The sequence below is a fragment of the Ananas comosus genome, linkage group 22 (genome assembly GCF_001540865.1).
Source record: "Ananas comosus cultivar F153 linkage group 22, ASM154086v1, whole genome shotgun sequence".
Taxonomy (NCBI): domain Eukaryota; kingdom Viridiplantae; phylum Streptophyta; class Magnoliopsida; order Poales; family Bromeliaceae; genus Ananas; species Ananas comosus.
The window spans coordinates 4,386,881-4,410,456 of record NC_033642.1 but is presented as its reverse complement, the minus strand read 5'-3'; positions in this window follow the sequence as shown (position 1 = coordinate 4,410,456).

Sequence of the window (23,576 nt, the reverse complement as noted above, 5' to 3'; positions counted from 1 at the left end):
CTCCGTGACATTTGTCGGGCGCGGCCAATCCTTGATTGCTTCAACTTTCCTCGGGTCTAAAGTTCCACCCACGGAAATCACATGCCCTAAGAAGGCGACTTCGCGAAGCCAGAAGTCACACTTCTTCAGCTTAGTATATAGCTTCTCCTCCCGAAGGACTTGAAGCACTATCCTCAACTGCTCGGCATGTTCCTCGTCGCTGCGAGAATAGACCAAGATGTCGTCTATGAATACCACGACAAATCGGTCCAAATATTCTCTGAAGACACGGTTCATCAAATCCATGAACGCCGCTGGAGCATTCGTGAGTCCAAATGGCATAACCGTGAATTCATAGTGTCCATACCGCGTGCGGAACGCGGTCTTTTGCACATCCTCCGGCTTGATTTTCAACTGGTGATAGCCGGATTGCAAATCTATCTTCGAGTACACGCACGACCCTTGTAACTGATCGAACAGGTCATCGATTCGGGGTAGTGGGTACTTGTTCTTGATCGTGACTCTGTTTAACTCTCGATAATCCACACAGAGTCGAAACGATCCGTCTTTCTTCCTCACGAACAACACCGGGGTTCCCCACGATGATACACTTGGCCGGATAAATTGCTTGTCGAGGAGGTCTTGCAATTGACTCCTCAACTCTTTCAGTTCCGCCGGCGCCATTCGGTACGGAGCCTTCGAGATCGGTGCGGTACCGGGAACCAAGTCTATAACGAACTCGATCTCCCGATCCGGTGGTATCCCCGGCAACTTCGTAGGAAACACATCCGGGAACTCCCGCACCACTGATATCTTCTCCAATGTGGGAGTTACTCGATCCACCTCTACAACGGTCGCTAAGAACGCCGCACAACCGTTGCTCACCAACTTTCTTGCTCTTGTCGCCGACACCGTCGCGATGAAGCACGAGCTCTGACAAGCCCGATAGGTGAATTCCTTTTGTCCTGGCTCACGGAATGTGATCACCCTACTCTTGCAGTCAATTGTTGCGTGATATTTCGAGAGCCGGTCCATACCCAGAATGACGTCATAAGCCTCAAGCTTTGTGAGTTCCAGTGTTCGGATAGGCATAATCCAGTCGCCTATTTGTACCGGACACGACGCACACTCCGAGTAAGTGTTAAACGTCGACCCAGGGCCCTCGACTCGCCATTTGTCACTCGCCTCTATGAGAATGTCATGCATGCGTGCGAATGATCTACTTATGAATGAATGGGTGGCTCCTGTATCAAATAAAGCCCTGGAGCGAACTCCGTTAATTAAAACCATACCTGCCACAAGGCGATGCTCCTCCGCCTCCGCAGGTTCCTCAGCTTGGACCTGAGCGGCGAATACCCGTCCGCTCGGGGCCGATCGCGTCACTTCAGGTTGACGCGGCATCATCGCGTGTCCCGTCGACGCGGCCGTCGGTGGAGCTCCTCCATAGTGAGCCGGAATCGCCGGCGCCGATGCAATCGATGGGGCAGGTGAGGCTCCTCCTCCCGGGCAGTCCCGAATGAAGTGCCCCGGTTGCCCGCACTTGTAGCACTTGCCTCGGCCTTGCTCACAGCGCGAGACTGGGTGGTCTCCGCCGCATACAATGCACCGCCGCGCTCCACCGCCCTTCTGTTGAGTGCGCGGATACTTCGGGGGTTTCTTGTAACGTGTTTGACCTCTCGAATCACCGCCGCCTTGGTGTTTCTTGCCCTTGTCCTTGGACTCGGCCAAAAGTTCACGCTTCTCCCGAACGTGGGCGTCTCCGTGCTCCGCCCATAGGGCTCGATCAAAGACCTCCGCAAAGGTCGTGAGTTTGAGTATTTACACGGCCTTATAGATTCCCGGCCGAAGTCCTCGCAAGAACCACTCGGCCCGGTCCCGGTCATCCTTTACAACGTCCGGGACACAGTCTATGATATGGGAGAACTCTTGTTCATACTCCGCCACTGAGCGGTCCCCTTGCTCTAACTTGCGGAACTTCTCCTTGAGCTTCCGCTTCAATGTATCGGGGAAATAGTTGGCAAACATCTCCCGCTTAAATTCCTCCCACAACATCGGCGGAAGGCCGGGAAGCCGATCCCGTTTGACGCGCTTCCACCACACCTTCGCCGCCTTCTCCAAGCAATGGGTGGCGAGGTACACCTTATCCCTCTCCAAGGTACGCAAATCATCGAAGAGGGTTTCCATCGAGTCGATCCAAGACTCGACCATCGCCGGTTCCACCTTCTCGCCCTCAAAGGTCGACGGATGGAACTTATTGAACTTGATAAGAGCCGCCAATGCGCGCCCTCCTTCCACATCCTCGGCCGTCACATCGGGTGTAGCCGATCCCGACGCTGCCGGTGGTACGATCGCCGGCGGGGGACGCGCCGCCACCGAAACCGCCGCTATACCCTCACCCTCAGCTGGCTCAGGTACACGAGCCGAGGGCGCGGGCACATCGCGTCCGTCCGTCGCCGTTGCGGCCGCTGCCGCCGCCTGCCGCTCCAAGAGCTCCTGGAGCCACTCGAATCGGTTCTCCTGGCGCTGCACCACATTGGTCAATGCGGCCACTTGCGCCTGCAACCGATCCATCACACTCGGTTCGTCCGGCTCGGGCACCTCAGGAGTCGGTGCCAGAGTAGATCTACGTGTGTAGCGTCTTGGAGACATTAGTTCCTGAAACGCAAATACTTGGTCAGTCGTCTTAACTATTCACCTCGTCGAAAATCACGACACATGACGACTCAACAACAAAATCGGGCGGAAGCACACAAGTGTACTCATTCTAGACTCTTGGTATCATGTCGTCGGCCGCCAACACAACCACCTCAAGACAAGAACGCATACCACTTGAATCCGTCTCTAACCACAACTAGAGACATATTACAAACTTCGACCCAATCGAATCAACTTCCGCCATCGTTATAGGTTCACGTTCCGCTCACGCACCTACAACCTTAAGGCTTACCAACCTAGGGTCTCCTAGGTCATCCTAGACTTTCTCTCTTTACTTGCTCTTAGGCTCTGATACCAAAACAGCTGTCACGCCCCGGCCCGAAACCACTACCAATTTGGCACGATTCGGGTGCGCCGAGCGGACCGCCGAACGGACAGCACCTCCCCTGTCCGCCCAAGGCTCACAACAAGAATGTGTACAAGAATTTACCTAGGAATTTAAATTCTAATCATACACATTCACAAGGGCACGAACAGTGCCAACGATACAAAGAGCAAGCAATCCACAGGAATAACATGTGAAATGAAGAGAGTACTTTACTAACTATTACAGTAGTTTCATCATTTTCATTTACATCATTCTCAAAATACATAGCTCTCCAAATCCTCACCTACAATGCATCTCTCAAATACATAGGTGTACTAATGCAAAAAAGGAAAGCTACTATGCTACCACGGTCTCACTAATTGGGCGCGATGCCCTTGCCGCGGTCCTCTCTCGACAACCCTGTACCTACCACTGGAAATAGAGTGGGGTGAGAACTATCTTCCATAGTTCCCAGTGGGCTCGGCCGCCGACTCTGCCGATCTCCCCACTAGGTCCAAGTGGGCACAAGTAACAACAGATAGATAGATAGATATGTATCTGAAAGCTGTAAATGCAGTAGTAGGAAAACTATGCTACTATGCCCATAATCATGAATATGAATGCATGCATCATATAATAAAGGTTTGCTACCATGCTAACAAATTCGATCCATGTTCGAATAGCAATGTTCAATGACATTAATAAACCTTTAACCTTTTCATTTACCCAATCTGTGGCGAGGCCCTAGGGCTCGCCCATGACTCACCTTTCAATCCCAAAGTGGGGAGGGAGCTCCAAGTGCACCCAAGCCCGGGACCGTCTGCGGACCTCCATGTGGTCCGGACCTCCAAGTGGTCCTAGTCGCGCGACACTCCGGAGTACTCGACGACAATCCCCTCCATGTGGGGATCGGATGGCTATACCACCCTAAACGCAGACTGTGAGCTAGATCTATTCTCTCCAAGTGAGGACACTCTACAACTAGGGTCACAACCCAATCAAGTCCTCTCCAAGTGAGGAAGCACTCTACAACTAGAGTCAACATCTCTCGCGGGATCCTTTGTTCCCGACATTCATGCAATGCTATTTAGCTTTTCTAAATTCATTGTTCACAAGGCATTTTCTAAGGGATCCACCTATCCCTAGGTTCTCAAACTCTAGTGTCATATACACTACATTAATGCCACTCGTCATCATGTAACTTTTGGATGCCACACGTGTGTTCTTTTACACTAAACACTACTCTCTATGTCATCAATACCCCCATCGGGTTCATCTCTTTTCTTTCACATCATAGGATCCACGTTCCGACCCAATCCTCACCTATCTAAGTTACCAAGCGTTCCAAGTACACTAGATTATCATTTAGAAAGCATAAGGAATGGAGCTACTATGCAATCCTACAATGCAACATGAAGAGATGAGATTAAATGTAAATCTAAGACATAGAAAGGAGTTCGAAAGCTTCGGGATGGCACCCCCCACCTTTTATCGATGTAGAGGCTTTAGAAATGCTCCTCGACGTACTTTACGAAAAGGCTTTAGCCTTCCCTTGCCCAAATCAATGTTAACCCGGCCCTATTTTGCCAAGAAATTCACGCCGGCTCGCCGAATGCCAAAACCGACTTCGCCCCCACGTTTTGTGACCTATCAATAGGGTTTCCAAGACTTCAAATGAGATCAATCTCACATTTTTACAAAAACTCCATTTTGGAGCCCTAGGTTTACACCTATAGCAAACCACCAATAAATCCCTAGATTCTTGGGATTGATCTACTTAGAAGCATGCTCAGGGCCCATTTGACCCATTCCAAAGCATAAAAACCCAAAACCCTAAGTTCTAGGAGCTAGGGTTCAAGAGCCTACCTCATGTGCTACTCTAAAGAGAAGAGGAGAGGGAGATGAAGGTGTCCAAGGCCTTCCTCTTGATCTCCTTCTTCTTCTCCTTCCTTTCCTTCTCCTTCTTTTCCTTCCCCTCCTTCTTGTTCTTCTTCTCCTTTCTTTTCTAGAGAGAGAGAGAGCAAGAGAGAAATGGGAGTGAGAGAGAGTGAAATGAGAGAGTGTGAGGGAGAGAGGGCTCAGCTCTCTCTAATAAAGGCCATTTTGCATTTAGACCCCTCAACTTTTAACCCCTTGCACAGCCCTCACTGGGCGGTTTTCGCGCGGAGGGACCGGTCTCCCCGACTTGGGATCGGTCCCCGAGAGCCTCCCTCGGGTGCACGCATTCGGGAACCGGTCTCTCCCCGGGAGACCGGTCCTCTGGAGACCAGTGCTCGCTTGAGAGACCGGTCCCCGAGAGCTCACTTTTCAGGACTTAGCCAAATTTCGGCATTTCTCGCTGGGACCACGTTCGGGAACCGGTCCATCCCTGCCAGGGACCGGTTGCACCAAGCAACGCCGCTACGCCCAGCCGATTGAACCGGTCTCTTACCTCCAGAGACCGGTCCCCGAGAGTAACATCAGCCCAATAATGCTGTTTGCGCTATTTGCTCTCGTGGACTCAACTCCAAGGCACTTTTTGTGCTCTGGACATATTTAATTTCCCCAAAGGGTATTCTCTCGACAATTAGTCGATCCTGGATGAAGTACAACTCTCGGATTTGGAGAATTCACTTCCTTACACAAACAGTGCCAACAACAACAAGAGCAAGTAATCCACAAGATATGCAAGTGAAATAAAGAGAGTACTTTACTAACTATTACAATAGTTTGCATACTTTTACGTTTACATCTTTTCCCAAAATGAATACATTTGATCATCCAAAATACATAGCTCTCCAACCTCACCTACATGAAACTCTCAATACATAGGTGTGCTAATGCAAAAAGGAAAGCTACTATACTACCACGGTCTCACTGCTCGGGCGCGATGCCCTTGCCGCGGTCCTCTCTCGGCAACCCTGTACCTACCACTGGAAATAGAGTGGGGTGAGAACTATCTTCCATAGTTCCCAGTGGGCTCGGCCGCCGACTCCGCCGATCTCCCTACTAGGTCCAAGTGGGCACAAGTAACAACAAGTAGACAGATAGATAGGTATCTGAAAGCTGTAAAGGCATAAAGAAAAACTATGCCACTATGCCCATAATCATATATAATGAATGCATGCATCGTATAGTAAAGGTATACTACCATGCTAACGAGATCGATCCATGTTCGATAAATAATGTTCAATGACAATATTAACTTTACATTTACCCAATCTGTGGCGAAACCCTTGGGTTCGCCCTCAACTCACTTTTCCATCCTATTTGGGTAGGGAAGCTCCATGTGCCCCCAAACCCGGGACCGTCTGTGGACCTCCATGTGGTTCCTATCACCCGACACTCCGGAGTACTCGACGACCAATCCTCTCCATGTGAGGATATGGATGGCTATACCACCCCAAATGACAGACTGTGAGCTAGATCTATCCTCTCCAAGTGAGGATACCCTACGAACTAGGGTCAACATCTTAATCAAAACTCATCTACGTCCTCTCCATGTGAGGATACCCTACGAGCTAGGGCCGACAACACTCGGAAGTCATTGATTCCGACCATCAAGCAATTGCACTTAGCTTTACTAAATTCATTGTTCACAAGGCATTTTGTAAGGGATTCCATCTATCCCTAAGTTCATAACCTCTAGTGTCAAGTACACTACATTAATGCCACTCGATTGTTCTTTAGACATTTAGATGCCACTTTTTAAGTCACTAGATAACCGTCAAGTTCACCTCTTCTCTTTAGCACTATAGAATCAACTGTCCCGACCCAATCCTCACCTATCCTATTCACCTAGCATTCCATGCACACTAGGTTACCATTTAGAAAGCATAAGGAGAAGGTTAAACATGCAATCCTACAATGCAGCATGCAAGAGATGAAATCATATGTTATTCTAAGACATAGAAAAGAGTCTGGTTGCTTCGAGATGAAATCATATGTTCTTTAGACATTTAGACACCTAGCATTTAGGTTAACAAGGCATCAAATGAGATCAATCTCATACTTTACCAAAAACCCTATTTGTGTGCCCTAGGTTTGCACCTATAGCAAACCACCCAATCAAAACCCTAGATTCTAGCATTGATCTAATTAGAAGCATGCTAGAGGTCCAATTGACCCATTTCAAAAGCTCAAAGCCCAAAGAGAGAGAGGGAGCAAGATAGAGCTTGATCTCCTCCTTCTTCTTTTTCTTCTCCTCCTTCTTCTTCTTCTCCTCCTTCTTCTTCTTCTCTTCCTTCTTCTCCTTCTCTTTTGTTCTTTCTTTTCTAGAGAGAGAGAGGGAGCAAGAGAGAGTGTGAGAGAGAGAGAATGAGAGGCTGAGGGAGAGAGAGAGGGCCTACATACCCCTCTATTGTAACAAAATCTATTTTAGCCCCTCAATTTTTCACCCAGTACACAGCCTTCACTGGGCATTCTGCGCCCAGAGGGACCGGTCCCTCGTCGGGGAGACCGGTCCCCGAGAGCGGTCCTGGCGGCCAGAAGGCCTCTTCGCATTCGGGAACCGGTCACTCCCCGGGAGACCGGTCCTCGGGAGACCGGTCCTCGCCTGAGAGATCGGTCCCCGAGAGCTCGATTTTCAGGACTTAGCCGATTTTGGCCTTCTCTTCCTGGCGTTGCACACGGGGACCGGTCCCCGTTAGCCTGGGACCGGTTGCATCAAAGTTCCCTAGCAACCACTAGCCTCGGGGACCGGTCTCTCCCTGCCAAGGACCGGTCCTCGAGAGCAACTTAAGCCCAGTGCAGGTTTTGCACTATGTGCTCTCGCGGACACGTTTCCAATGCATTTTTTGTGTTTTGGATATCCTTAGCTTTTCCGAAGGATACTCACTCGACAAATAGTCGATCCTGAACGAAGTACAACTCTCGGATTTTGAGAACTCACTTCCTTACATAAGGCATCCATTTTAAGAATTCTAAAATTCATAGAAATTCTATCTAGCATGAATATGCATGAATTTTAACGTCACGACGAGTATAACACCCATAGGGGGCATTTTGCCCCGGTTTCATGAAGTCAAAGCCACCGAGCTTCAACGCCGCTCTTCGATCGAGCCGACGAAGGTTACCGCCACTCTCCTAGCACCCTAGAGGTAATACTAAAAGAGTTAAACGAACCTTACGAACAACACTAAGCTCAATCTTTTACCGTCTCAAGGAAAGGGCAAAACTCACCTCTAGTGTGGAAATCCCTTCTCAAGCTCCAAAGGAGAGCTAGAACCCTTCCAATCCAACCTAAAGGAGGGTTCTTGTCACGCCCCGAGACCGATACCAATTTGGGCCGGTTCGAGCACGTCAAACAGACGCCGAACGGACAGAGTTTCCCCTATCCGCCCAAGGCTCATCACATGTACAATTTCAAACAAGAAGTGCACTAGCGGAAACATACACAAACGGCTTACACGAGGGTAAGCAATAGCCATGAGTGAAGAGATAGGAAAACTATGCAACTACACAAGTACTATGATTCGTTTTGATCACATACATGCATCCATTTACATTCATGATTCTTTGCATTTCATTACATTACATCGTTTGCATCATTTCTTTTACATCACAATTACCACAAAATGAGCTTTATATTCTTTTCTTTACATCACTAGTCATCAAATACAAAAGATGAACATAGGGTACTTTACTAACAAAATATAAACCAAACTCAACTCTGGTGGCCTCTGTCTAAGGCGCGATACCTTTACCTCGGTCGCTCGCCGGCTCGCTCGGTCCCGGCTCTGTGGAAATAGTGGGGTGAGAACTACAACAAAGTTCCCAGTGGGTTCGGCCCCAACATCACCGACTTTCCCACTAGGACTAACTCAGGCATAATAGAAAGGATAAGCTGAAATATAGTAACCAATCTACAACATGATGCTAATATGCCTGAACAATAAAGCAAGGAATATGCTCAATGTAAAACTCATGCAGATTATGCAAGTTCTTGTTCTTTACTCTTTGTTCTTTAAACCTTGTTCTTTATTCTTTAATCTTAAGGCTAACCCGGGGGTTTCGCCACATTAAGCTTGCTTCACATTAAGTCCATCATCGCAGGAACTCACCCGCTAGGACCGTCCTCGGGTTTACTCCAACCCGTGATGCAAAAACTCCGGAGCGCATCGCTCGAGGGGGCGCGACCGCCCTCAAGCACGGAACTCATAGCAAGTATGATCGAATCCTTAACTCTAAGGATTATAAGTTCAATCATGTCATTACACTAACTCTAGTGTTCTTTACATCACTTTATGTTGCTAACTCTAGCAATCATTGTTCTTTGCTCTTTACATGTTCTTTTGCCCCACTTTGCATTATTCTTTCATTCTTTACTCTTGATGCCACACTTTGCATTAACTTTAGCCATTATCATTATCTTTACATCGCATTGATTCTTTGCCCCACACTAACTCTAGTGTTTTTTACTTTACATTATCAAATGCCACTCGATCTATGTCATAGTGTGTCACTCTGTTCTTTTGCCTCACTTGGGTGTTCACATTTCCTCTCATGCATACATATAGGGTTTCACATTTATATAGGTTCTCAACCATCATTAAGCAAGATGTACTCACAATCATGCCACATCACATTCTTTTCGTTACTTTACCCTAAATGCATGCAACAATGTATATAACATATGCTCAATTAAATGACACATTAGGCATAGGAGGAAGTTCAATGAGTTTGGAGAGCGCCACCCACCTTGTAGGTTCACTTAGGTGCTCCGATAATTTTCTTGGGATTTTTAGACACCCGGTTCGCTACCTGCGGCAAAACGAAGCCCTATTAGGCCATTTTGCTCTAATCTTTACATCGGCTTTTCGTAACATTAATCCGAGCGCACCAACGCGTCGGAAATACCCCCAATTAGGTTTTTAGAGGGTCAATTTCACTTTGAAATCCTTACAAGCAAAAGCCCCAATTTGGGTGCCCTAGCTTCATAGCATTTGACAAACCTAGGGTTTGATCTCATTGGGAAGCAAAAGAAGCTTCATTATACTCTAAATAGTCCATCTAAACTATTCCTAGCTCACTCCAAACCCTAGTTTGGATTTCACCATGAGAGGTGTCAAGCTCACCTTCAAGCTTTACCCATTACACTCTTGCCATGGTCTTGATCTCAATTGAAGCAAAAGAAAAGCTTCAAAGACTCTAAAGGTTCTATAAAAACCATTCTTAGCCTAATCCAAACCCTAGTATGGGATTTACCAAGAGAAGGGGCAAGGCTTACCTCTAAGCTTGCTCCTTTTCCAAGCTAGAGAAGGAGAGGAGGGGTTTCCTTCTTCTCCTTGCCCTTTTCTTCACTTTCTTCCTCTTCTTTTTCCTTCTTTTTCTTCTCTTCTCCTCTCCTTCTTGTCTTCTTCTTCTCCTTCTTGTCTTCTAGAGAGAGAAAAGGAGAAGAGAGTGTGAGAGGGTGAGAAATGAGAGAAATATCTCATTTGCCCTCCTACTATACTCTATGGGTTGCAAAATTGCAGTTAAACCCCTTAACTTTTATGTTATTAAACTGCCTGGACTGGGCAGATTTCGCATGCGGGGACCGGTCTCCCCGACTAGGGACCGGTTCCCGTAGCTCTCCCCTGCGGCAGCCAGGGCTCCCGCGCGATGCGACCGGTCTCATTTTGGGGGACCGGTCTCTCCTTCACGGACCGGTTCCCGAGAGCAGGTCTTCTGGGACTTAGCCAAATTTTTGGCTGTCTCATTTCTCACGCGTTCGAGGACCGGTCTCTCCCACCAGGGACCGGTCCCCGAGAGCTAAAATTCTGCAGTTTGCAGAATTTTGACCTTTTAGCTCTCGAAAACCTTCCATAACACACCTTTACTCATTTTAACACCTCCGGACTTTCCGAAGTGCACCAACCTCGCACTTTGGTCAATTTGACTAAAGTTCGATATTTATTTGTCGAAGCTTTTCGGTATATTACAGTTCTAATCCAAGAGATTGAGCAACAAAAGCCCTAAATCCAAAATGCCCAAAATCAACACTAGGTTCCTATTCTAGGGTTTCATCTCAAGGAAACCATCAAAACAAGGATCTAAATGAAAGAAACTTGTTACTAACCTCTTGAAAGCTTCAATCCAAGCCCAAAGTCCACAAGCTCCCAAGATCTTCCCTCAAACAAGCTCCAAGTCCAAGCTCCAAGCCTCTACCAAGGTGGAAATTGCTCTAAAAGGCAAAAAGAGAAGTAAATCCACCAAAATCCAAGCTAAAAGGGGGTCAAATCCAAATGGGATGGTGAAGAGGGCTCCCTTACCTCTTTCCCTGCTGGTGCCAAGCTCAGGGAAGGCCCTAGGGGCGTGGGGTGCTACATAGAATAGCAACAATCGTAAAAAAACCCCTGCAGTTCGACAGTTCAGATTCTGCCAAAGTGTACCGGTACGCGGGCAAGTGTACCGGTACAAATCCCACGAAAATGGCAAACCCGAGCCTCGGGTTTGAAATTCGTCACATGTGTACCGGTACAACCATCAACATGTACCGGTACAAAGTCTGTACCGGTACAACCATCAACCTCTCACCGGTTATACAGTGTGCAGAGTGCAATCCGAGGGTAGCCTAAGTCCATCTCTTTGGTGACCTTACCACTACATAAAATACTACAATTCTCGAGATACGAGCCATAGGTCGGAACACTGTTAACGACCCACCAGAAAAATCTGAAAAAACTCAAAACACAGATCAAACACTCGAACCTCGCAATTTGCGAAGGTCAAGTGTGTTACATTCACCCCTCCTAAAAAGGAGTTTCGTCCGTGAAACTCGAAACACAACATACCTCAAGACCCCATCTGAAAAAGATAAGGATAGCGCTCCTGCAAAGCGCTCTCAAGTTCCCACGTGGCCTCTCGCTCCCCGTGGTTGCTCCAAAGAACCTTCACATACGAAATATCTCGATTCCGCAGCTTCCTCACCTCACGAGCCAAGATCCTCACGGGCAGCTCCTCAAAGCTCAAGTCTTCCCGCAACTCCAAAGGTGTAGCATCCAACACATGAGTCGGGTCGAAGATGTACTTCCGAAGGACCGATACATTAAAGACGTTGTGTACGCCCGATAGTTTTGGCGGTAGAGCAAGTCTATACGCTACCAGGCCCACACGCTCCAAGATCTCATACGGTCTAATGAAACGGGGGCTCAACTTTTCCCGAATCCCAAATCTCCTAATCCCTCTAGTTGGCGAGACCTTCAAGAAAACATGGTCTCCAACTTGGAACTCCAAGTCTCGCCGTCGTCGATCAGCGTAGCTCCTTTGTCTACTCTGTGCCGTCAAAAGTCGCTCCCGAGCAATACGAACCTTGTCCTCAGCTTCCTGGAGCACATGAGGGCCTAAAGCCAATCTCTCGCCAACTTCACTCCAATGGAGTGGCGATCTACACTTCCGTCCATATAGTGCTTCGAAGAGCGCCATCTTGATGCTTGCTTGATAACTGTTGTTATAAGCAAACTCTGCCATAGGTAGGTGCTGCGACCATCCTCCCTGGAAGTCTATCACACATGCTCAGAGCATATCCTCTAATGTCTGAATAGTGCACTCCGACTGTCCATCACTCTGAGGGTGGAATGCTGTGCTGAAATCCAATCGAGTGCCTAAGGCGTCCTGTAGACTCCTCCAAAAGTGAGACACAAACTGGGTGTCTCGATCAGATACAATCGAAGTAAGCACTCCGCGAAGTCGCACAATCTCATCAAGGTACACTTGTGCGAGCTACTCCCCAGTCTAAGTCGTATGTATAGGTATGAAGTGCGCTGACTTCGTCAACCTATCCACGATCACCCAAATAGCGTCATGCCCGGCTTGAGAGCGGGGCAATCCAGTCACGAAATCCATGGTGATCCTCTCCCACTTCCACATGGGAATAAGTAAACTTTGAAGTTTTCCCGCGGGCAGTCGATGCTTAGCCTTCACTTGTTGGCAAGTTAGACAACGAGCTACAAACTCACCAACATCCTTTTTCATACCGGGCTACCAATAGAGCAATTTTAAGTCCTTGTACATCTTGGTGCCTCCCGGATGTACAGCATAGGGTGCTCGGTGTGCTTCTTGAAGAATATTTTCTTTAATTTCCGAATCCGCAGGTACACACAACCGTCCACAAAAACGCATCAGTCCTTGGTCATCCATAAGGAAATCGCCGATGCAACCATCAACCATTTTATCTTTAATCCTTTGCAACTCCACATCGGAAGCTTGCTTTTCTTTAATTCTATCCAACAGAATAGATTGCACTACCAAGGTCATCAACCTCAAGGGTGTGTCTAGAGTCACCACCTCTGACTCCAACCGCTTCATCTGCTCGATCAACTGCGGTTGAGTAACGATATGCATCGCTAAGTTTTTCGTCGATTTCCTAGAGAATCGTCAGATCATAATCCTTGAGTAGCTCCAACCATCTGCGCTGCCTCAAGTTCAACTCCTTCTGAGTGAATAAGTACCTCAAACTCTTGTGATCCGTGTATACTTCACACCGCTCGCCATAAAGATAGTGGCGCCATAGCTTCAATGCAAAGACTACGGCCGCCAACTCCAAGTCTTGCGTCGGATAGTTCCTTTCATATTCCTTCAATTGGCGAGAAGTATACGCGATCACCTTGCCATCCTGCATCAAAACGCAACCCAATCCATTAAGAGATGCATCACTATACACCACATACCCTGCTCCAGCAACTGGCAGGGTTAGGATCGGGGCAATTGTCAATCTTTGCTTCAACTCTTCGAAGCTCCTTTCACACGCATCGTTCCAAATGAACTTAACGCCTTTATGCGTGAGCCTCGTGAGGGGAGTAGATAACTTAGCAAACCCCTCGACAAACCTCTGGTAATAGCCGGCCAATCCAAGGAAACTCCGTATCTCCGTGACGCTCGTCGGTCTCGACCAATCCTTGATAGCCTCAATCTTCTTATGATCCACGGCTATGCCCGATCCCGAAATCAAATGTCCAAGGAATGCCACCTCTCGAAGCCAAAATTCATACTCTTTCAACTTGGCATAAAGCTCCTTTTTCCGAAGTATTTGAAGTACAAGCCTCAAATGTTCCTCGTGATCCGCATCACTTCGGGAGTAAACCAAGATGTCGTCGATGAACACCACGACAAACTTGTCTAGATAAGGCTTAAAAATATGGTTCATTAGATCCATAAAAGCTGTCGGGGCATTAGTAAGCCCGAACGGCATAACTGTGAACTCATAATGTCCATACCATGTTCTAAAAGCCGTCTTCGATACATCCTCGGGCTTGATCCTTAACTGGTGGTATCCCGACTGCAAGTCGATCTTGGAATACACACTCGATCCTTGAAGCTGATCAAATAAGTCGTCGATCCTCGGCAACGGATACTTATTCTTGATCGTGACTTTATTAAGCTCACGATAATCCACACATAGGCGTAAAGATCCGTCCTTCTTCTTGTCGAACAAAACTGGCGCTCTCTAAGGCGAGACGCTCGGTCTAATGAAGCCTTTGTCCAACAAATCCTGCAGTTGTGCCCTCAGCTCCTTCAGCTCTGCCGGTGCCATCCTATAGGGTGCCTTTGAGATTGGGGTAGTCCCAGAGACGAGATCCACCACAAACTCAATCTCCCTATCTGGGGGCATACCCGGTAGCTCAGCTGAAAACACGTCCTGAAACTCCCGCACCACCGGGATATCCTCAATCCTAGGGGTGTCATCATCGTCCCTCACAACAACACTAGCCAAATAGGCTATGCAGCCTCTGCTGATCAGCTGCCTAGTTCGAGACGAGCTGATCGTCATCGCAAATAGCGAACTCCGGCATCCTCTAAATACAACCTCAGTCTGCCCCGGTTCTCTAAAAGTAACCGTGCGATTCTTACAATCGATTGTGGCATAATACTTAGTTAGCCAATCCATGCCCAAAACCACATCGAAATCCCCCAGCTTGCGCAAAGCTAGCAAATCCACGGGCATAATCCAGTCCCCTACCCGAAGAGGGCAACTGGGGCAATACTCTCTAATATCCAAAATGTGGTCGGGTACAACAACATGTCCCGGATGCAACAAAGAAACCAATGGGATGCCATGCAACTCGGCGAACAGCCGATCTATGAAGGAGTGTGATGCACCAGTATCAAATAATGCACGAACTCTAATACCACCAAGTAAAATGATACCTGCAACCACATCCTCGGCTGCTGCCGCCTCCTCAGTCTGAATAACATACATGCGCCCACTCGGGGCCTGTCGAGATCCCTCGCTCTGTCGCTGGACGGATGACCGCCCAGGCTGGTACTGTGTCGATGGAGTCCCCTGGCTGGCGGCTGGTAGGGCCGGTGCCGATGCAGTCGACGGTGCCGGTGACGAACCTCTCGGGCATTCAGTCCGGATGTGGCCCTCCTGGCCACACTGGTAGCACCTGCCCCCCCGCTGTGGACACTGCGGTGGGTAGTGAGGACCACCGCAGATCACACACTGGGAAGGCCGGCGGCGATCAGATCCTCCTAGATGTGCTGCCGAGTCGCGCCCACGCTGCTGGCTCCGAGGGTGCTTCGGCGGCCTCCTAGAGTGCGTCTGGCTCGCACGCTCAGCCGTGGGCCTCTTACCCTTGCCTTTATCCAAGGCCTCTCGCCTCTCCTGAACATCTGCTGCGCCGCTCTCCACAATGAGCGCGCGATCCACAACCTCCCGGTAGGTTTGGAGGTTAGAGGATTGCACAAATCGGAAAATCGACGGTCGCAACCCTCGCTCGAAGATGCGGTCCTTATCCTCGTCGTCCTGCACGACGAGAGGCACGCAATGCAGAAGCCGAGAAAACTCCCTCTCATACTCGGCTACAGTTCGATCTCCCTAGCGCAAGTTGCGCAAGTCCTGCTCCATCTTCCTCTTGATGCTGGTCGGGAAGTAGTGTGCCAAAAGAAGCTCCTTGAACTTCTTCCAAGTAATAGCCGCCAAGTCGGTGCTGGGGTTTTCCTGAAGATCCAACCACCAGCGATAGGCCTCGCCGTCTAGGTGGTGAGTGGCGAGCCAAACTCGATCCCTCTCCTCCACGAAGATGTCGCGGAAGAGTTTCTCCATATGTGTCAACCACTTCTCCACGATCCAGTGGTCGACCTTTTCTCCGTCAAACATCCGGGGACTGCACCTCCTGAACTCGTTGAGGCGCTCCATCAGTCTGTTCCTCTCCTCTCCAACAACCGTCACGGGGAAAACTGCCCCCGCCGTAGGCACCCGAACTGGCGGTGCCGCAATCGCCTCCTCCTGAGGTGCTGCCGCCGGCGCCGTCCGAGATGTGTCGAGTGCAGGGGACGACCCTCGGGGTGCAACCACCTCCACCGGTGCGGGTGGCGTAGGAACCTGAGTCTCTCTAGCAGCAGCCTGCTGAAATAGAAGGTCCTCAAAGCGCTTCATCCGCGCCTCCTGTCGGCGTGCTGCCTCCGTCTGCTATGCCACCATGTCCGTGAGGGCCGCAAGCTGGCCCTTCAACTCACGAACCTCGCCGGATCCGGAGGTAGCGGAGGTCTCGACCTCCTCCAAGCGTGCCGCATTATCCGCTCCAGCAGATTGAGAGCGAGTAATCGGCATCGTCACTACAACATCATAAAAGCGCAAGTTAGCATAACCCACGCTATCGAATCCCCGCTCAATTAGATAAAACCCAAATCATACGAAAGTAAAGAAGTGTTCTTCACTACTAACTCCCGATGTTACGTTGTCGGCCGCCAACGTAACCCTCCGCAAAGTTAGAAGCCATACACTTCGATTAAACTCTAACTTTTTAGAGTTATCAAAGATACCCAATCATGATACTTTCCCTTACAAGTCAAATAAATCTCGTCTCTCACGAGCCTATTTCCTATAGTCCAACCGGCCTAAGGTTTACTATGTCCCCTAAGACTCAACCCTAGGCTTTAATACCAAATTAATATGTCACGCCCCGGGACCCAGCGGAAGCCCGCTCGGCGCGTGCCCAGACCCGCCATATGTCTAAAACATATAAGGCGTCTACAATAAAACGATAAATAAATCAATAAAAGGAGAACGTCTAGGAGTATCAGAGCATAGTACAACTAGAATCTATAACAAGGAAAGCGAATAAAAGATCCAACAACAACTAATAAAACCGTAAAGTGGTACAAGAGATGACCCAAAACAAGTGCTAAACGAGTACATAGGTGGTCTCTATACATGGTACAAAAATCTCTCTCTCTCTACTACAACAAAAGAAAGAGTAAACCACCTAAGAGCAAGTAGCTCCCCGCTATCTAGCTAGACGACACCCTTGCCGTGATCCTGTGCCTCCGCCGGTGCTGAAGGCTCTGAAATAAAACCATAAAACAGGGGGCGTGAGAACTATTAATTAATAGTTCCCAGTGGGCAATTACTGACTTCAGTGAAAAGTACCACTAGGCCCAAAAGAGCTAAATAGGTAAGTAAACAAATAAAAGCGATATGAACGACATGTAAACTTGCTACCACACGATGTCTCTATTTAGCATGAATTTGCATAAGTAATGAAGCTACTGTAACATGTAAATACATGAGTGTAACTAACATAATGCCCACAAGGTAAATAGTACAATGTCATTGTTTACTATTCTATCAATGTCCACTTGGCATGTTAACTACTTAAAGTTTAAATCTTGTAAGACCTGCCCGAAGGCTATCTCGCCTGAAGCCCACCCGTAGGCTGTCTGGTCGGTGCCGTGCCTAATGGCCCCGTGGTAGTCAACATCCCCACTCTAGGGATGAGCCTTGCCCACGGCAATCCACTTCGGCGCCCAATCCCGCACGGCGAGTATGTATCGCGATGGCTATCTCCGGAGTGCCGGCTTGTAGGGAGTGACCCTCACAAGCATGTGCGAATGAGCTCAAAGGCAAGTAAGCATATATGTCTGTCTCAAGTCTCAAGTCATCATGTCTAAAACATGGAATATAGCAACTGTGTTTATGGTCTATCACTATGTCATCATGTCTAAAACACGGAATATAGTCGATATCCAATGGCCTATCACTATGTCTCTATGTTGCAGTTTCATAGTTTACTAGCTTAAGTGCCCCTTTATGGCACTTTTGTCCAACAAGTCCAAGCATGATTTTGGTGTTCATGAATACATAATTTAAGTCATTTTGAATATAGAAGACAAGTTCACCAATTACTAACATGAATACTTCTCACATGCATGCAAAACCTCCAGAATGCTCTACTATATAAAGTTAAATTTTCATAATACATAAGGCATGCATTTTAAGTATTCTAAAATTTATAAAAATTCTATCTAGCATGAATATGTATGAATTTTAACGTTACGACGAGTATAACACCCATAGGGGGCATTTTGCCCCGGTTTCATGAAGTCAAACCCACCGAGCTTCAACACCGCTCTTCGATCCAGCCGACGAAGGTTACCGCCACTCTTCTAGCACCCTAGAGGTAATACTAAAAGAGTTAAACGAACCTTACGAACAACACTAAGCTCAATCTTTAACCGTCTCAAGAAAAGGGCAAAACTCACCTCTAGTGTGGAAATCCCTTCTCAAGCTCCAAAGGAGAGCTAGACCCCTTCCAATCCAACCTAAAGGAGGGTTCTAATCCAAGAGATTGAGCCCCAAAATCCCTAAATCCAAAATGCCCAAAATCAATCCTAGGTTCCCATTCTAGGGTTTCATCTCAAGGAAACCAACAAAACAAGGATCTAAATGAAAGAAACTTATTACCAACCTCTTGGAAGCTTCAATCCAAGCCCAAAGTCCACAAGCTCCCAAGATCTTCCCTCAAACAAGCTCCAAGTCCAAGCTCCAAGCCTCTACCAAGGTGGAAATTGCTCCAAAAGGCAAAAAGAGAAGTAAATCCACCAAAATCCAAGCTACAAGGGGGTCAAATCCAAATGGGATGGTGAAGAGGGCTCCCTTACCTCTTTCCCTGCTGGTGCCAAGCTCAGGGAAGGCATTAGGGGCGTGGAGTGCTATATAGAATAGCAACAATCGCAAAAATACCCCTGCAGTTCGACCAGTTCAGATTCTGCCAAACTGTACCGGTACGCAGGCAAGTGTACCGATACAAATCCCACGAAAATGGCAAACTCGAGCCACGGGTTTGAAATTCGTCACATGTGTACCGGTACAACCATCAACATGTATCGGTACAAAGTCTGTACCGGTACAACCATCAACCTGTCACCGGTTACACAGTGTGCAGAGTGCAATCCGAGAATAGCCTAAGTCCATCTCTTTGGTGACCTTTGCGCTATATAAAATACTACAATTCTCGGGACGAGCCATAGGTCGGAACACTGTCAACGACCCACCAGAAAAATCTGGAAAAACTCAGAACACAGATCAAACACTCGAACCTCGCAATTTGCAAAGGTCCAGTGTGTTACAACCAGCTAGCAGCCAGGGGACTCCATCGGCACAGTATCAGCCTGGACGGTCATCCGTCTAGCGTCAGAGCGAGGGATCTCAACAGGTCCCGAGTGGGCGTATGTATGCCGCTCAAACCGAGGAGGCGGTAGCAGCCGAGGATGTGGTTGCAGGTATCATTTTACTTGATGGCATTAGAATTCGTGCATTATTTGATACCGGAGCATCGCATTCATTCATAGATCGGTTGTTTGCCGAGTTGCATGGCATCCCATTGGTTTTTTTGTTGCATCCGGGACATGTTGTTGTACCCGACCATATTTAGGATATTAGAAATTTTTCCCCGAGTTGCCTTGGTCGGGTAGGAGACTGGATTATGCTCATGGATTTGCTAGCCCTTCGCAAGCTGGGGGAGTTTGATGTGGTCCTAGGCATGGATTGGTTAACCAAATATTATGCCACGATTGATTGCAAGAATCGAACGGTTACTTTTAGAGAACCGGGGCAGACTGAGGTTGTATTTAGAGGATGCCGGAGTTCGCTATTCGCGATGACGATCAGCTCGTCTCGAGCTAGGCAGCTGATCAGCAGAGGTTGCATAGCCTTTTTGGCTAGTGTTGTGCTGAGAGGCGAGGATGACACCCCTAGGATTGAGGATATCCCGGTGGTGCGGGAGTTTTGCGATATGTTTTCAGCTGAGCTACCGGGTATGCCACCTGATAGAAAGATTGAGTTTGTGATAGATCTCGTCCCCAGGACCACTCCAATCTCAAAGGCGCCCTATAGGATGGCACCGGCAGAGCTGAAGGAGCTGAGGGCACAACTACAGGATTTGTTTGACAAGGGCTTCATTCGACCGAGCGTCTCGCCTTGGGGAGCGCCAGTTTTGTTCGTCAAGAAGACGGACGGATCACTTCGCCTATGTGTAGATTATCGTGAGCTTAATAAAGTCACGATAAAGAATAAGTATCTATTGCCGAGGATCGACGACTTATTTGATCAGTTTCAGGGATCGTGTGTGTATTTTAAGATAGACTTGCAGTCGGGATAGCACCAGTTAAAGAACAAACCCGAGGATGTATCGAAGATAGCTTTCAGAACATGGTATGTGAGATCCCTGGTGTTCAGCAGTTAAGGCTTGTCGACAGCTCTGGAGAGTATCGGGGCAAGTCTGAGTCGCGTTGGCGTGAAATCGACGCAAAACGGACTCTATGCGACGCGAGAGCAGCATTTGGCAAGAGAATCTGCAAATAGCAGGTTTCTCTACTTACTGTACCGGTACAGCAAGCATGGTGTACCTGTACACTGCACAGGATTGCGCACAGACTGCTCTCGGGTTGGCCTCTGGTACCAGTACACGGGTACAGCAAGCATGGTGTACCGGTACAGCAAGCATGGTGTACCGGTACAGCAAGCATGGTGTACCGGTACACTGCACAGGATTGCGCGCAGACTGCTCTCGGGTTGGCCTCTGGTACCGGTACACGGGCCCATGTAAATGTTCTCTATACATGATACTGTGCCTTAATAATCAAGAATGAATGAGCTACTACATAGTGATGTTCTCTACAGATTATACTATGCCTCAATAATCAAGAATGAATGAGCTACTACATAGTAATGTTCTCTACACATGATACTATGCCTCAATAATCAAATCTCATCTCGGCTAACCCGAAGGTTACTACCAACTCACATCTCAAATCTCGCTAATGGGGAGACTCTGCTCTACACCCACCCGAGACCCATCTGCTGGGAAGTACGTTACCCAAACGCGACTACTACTCCAGAGCTCACTACTTGGGTGGAGCGACCACGCCAAGGTTAAACAGACTATGTGAGTATAATCTAATCCCCTCACTGGAGGATACCCTGTCTACTAGGGTCATAGTGCCTCTACTGCACTAGCTCAATGTCCACAACACGACAAACGGGAATCTACTATCCCTAGGTTTAAATGCCATAGTGTTCTGCTACACTAGATTTGAATGCCTCTCGTTTATGTCGCTATGTTGTAAGTGTCTCACTACACTAAGTCGACATACCACTCGTTCATATTATAGTGTCTCTATTACACTAAGTCACATGTCACTTGTTTTCATCATCATAAGTCCAAGTTGATCATCATTCTTGTCACTATAGGATTCATGTCACAAGACCCAATCCTCATGCAACCTAAGTTCAAGTGTCAAGCCCACAATGCTACACTACCTAGGGAACATGCAAGGAAGTGGAATGTAATCATCTACTAATCCTATAATGCACAATGTCAATATATGAATATGATCAATATATAACTTAGACATAAAGGGAAGCCCAGTTGCTTCGGGATGACACCCCCCACCTTCTGGTGATGCCAAGACACTAGGGTTCAATTTTCGTGATTTTAGGACGTTGCCTCGGCCCTACAGGCGAAAACGAAGCCAAAAACGTCTTTTTCTTCGATATCTTCGCGTAGGCTCGACGGATCGCCGAACCGACTTTACCAACGCGTCAGAATACCTAGCAACTAGGTTTATATAGGGTTAATTTAGATCCAAACCCTTCATGAGCAAAAGCCCTCTTTTGGATGCCCTAGAATCTCACCATTGCTAAATGCCTCTTGCAATCATTCATTCAAGTAATAAATGAGATCAACTACTTCTAGAGCCTCATTAAATTCCATTTCTAGAGTATAAAACCCATTCCTTAGCATTCTACCATGAGAAGGCAAAGAGCTTACCTCTACTAAGCTCCTCCTCAAAGCTAAGGAAGAAGACGAAGGAGATACTTCACTCCTTTGCGCCAATCTCCACCTTTTCCTCCTCTTGATTCCACTTCTAAAGAGAGAGGGAGAGCTCCTAGAGAGAGAGAGCTTTTGTTTTGGGGTTGGAAATGAGAGAGGTGAAGGGAAATGAGCTCTAAACCCCTTACTTAACTCCCCTCATGGCCATATTGCATAAAGCCCCCTCAACTTTGCAAACTGTGCACAGCCCGCGCTGGGCTGTTTCGGGCTACGGGGACCGGTCCTTGGCTTGAGGGACCGGACCCCGTAGGTCCAGACTGCCCAGCAATTTTGGGACTTAGCCAAATTTCAGCCTTTTTCGTTTTTTTCTCCGTTTTCGCTCGTTAGGCCTCCGATTCATCTCAAATCGCTCCGAGACCCCCAAAACATGTTTTCGAGCGTAGTTGCATTATCTTTTCATCCATACTTATGCTGGATTTAGTCCATGGCCCAACATAGCCTTTCGAGTTCCGTTTTCGCGCCCTTCGCGCACCGAAAACACCCGAATGTTCCCGAACTTCACCGGAACTGTTCCGAACAACCTTTTCAAACTAGCATACCCCGTAACTTCATAACTATAGAAGTTCGGTATGCTACAGCTCCCATTCATTTGATCAAGAAAAAACAAGATAACGATTGGCGCCACTCTCACTACGACTATCACCCCCACCTTATCGGAAATCTTAATTCTTCCATGAAAAGAAGAACTGAATTCGACTGAAAAAAAATAAATCTTGGAAGAAAAAAATAGGAGCAAATGGCGTTCTCTGCCGGGGTCCCGCCCTTCGCTGTCCGAACCACCGCCACCACCACCGCCGCCCCAACCTCCATCCCTTCATTAGCCCTCTCCCCGCCTACCGCCGCTCGCTCTCCACCCGCGTGCCGGCCATCCCCTCGGCGGCGGACATCTCCGCCCTCGATGCCCCCGCGGCCTTCGCCGCAGCCTCCATGGCCGCTGCGCTCTCCCTTTCCGACCCCGAGGGACGGCGCCAGCGCAAGCCATTGCCGCGGCCCTCACCGCCCTGTGAAAAGAGAGAGAGAGAATGAATGATAGGGAGAGAGAGAAGGGGGCTAAGATAGAGAGGAGAAGGGAAGAGAGAGAGAAAGAGAGTAGGGGAGAGGAGGAGAGAGAGAAAGAGGGAGCCAGCTGGATGATTCAACCTAGTCAAACCTGGTCCAACCTTGGGAAGTTGGAACTGTCTTGGAAAACCTCAAGAATATCTTGGGAACCAATCTGATCAAATCTTGGTAAGGAGCCAAGGAGCCATTTAGATCATTCCCATTGGACTATTCACCGGAAAAAAGGTGCAAGATGTGGAAGCATGAAAAATTGCTACGTATGCCTTACGGAACTGTCAAATTATGTATTTGTAAGAATATGTTTTGTACACCAATTGATACCAATTGATGTTATCATTCATTGAAACATCACCGTCCATCGGAAGACGAGAACGAGTTTTGACTGTCCAATCCCGCTAAGTAGCCTAGTTGTTAAGGACTTGAAAAAATTTCTGCGCAGC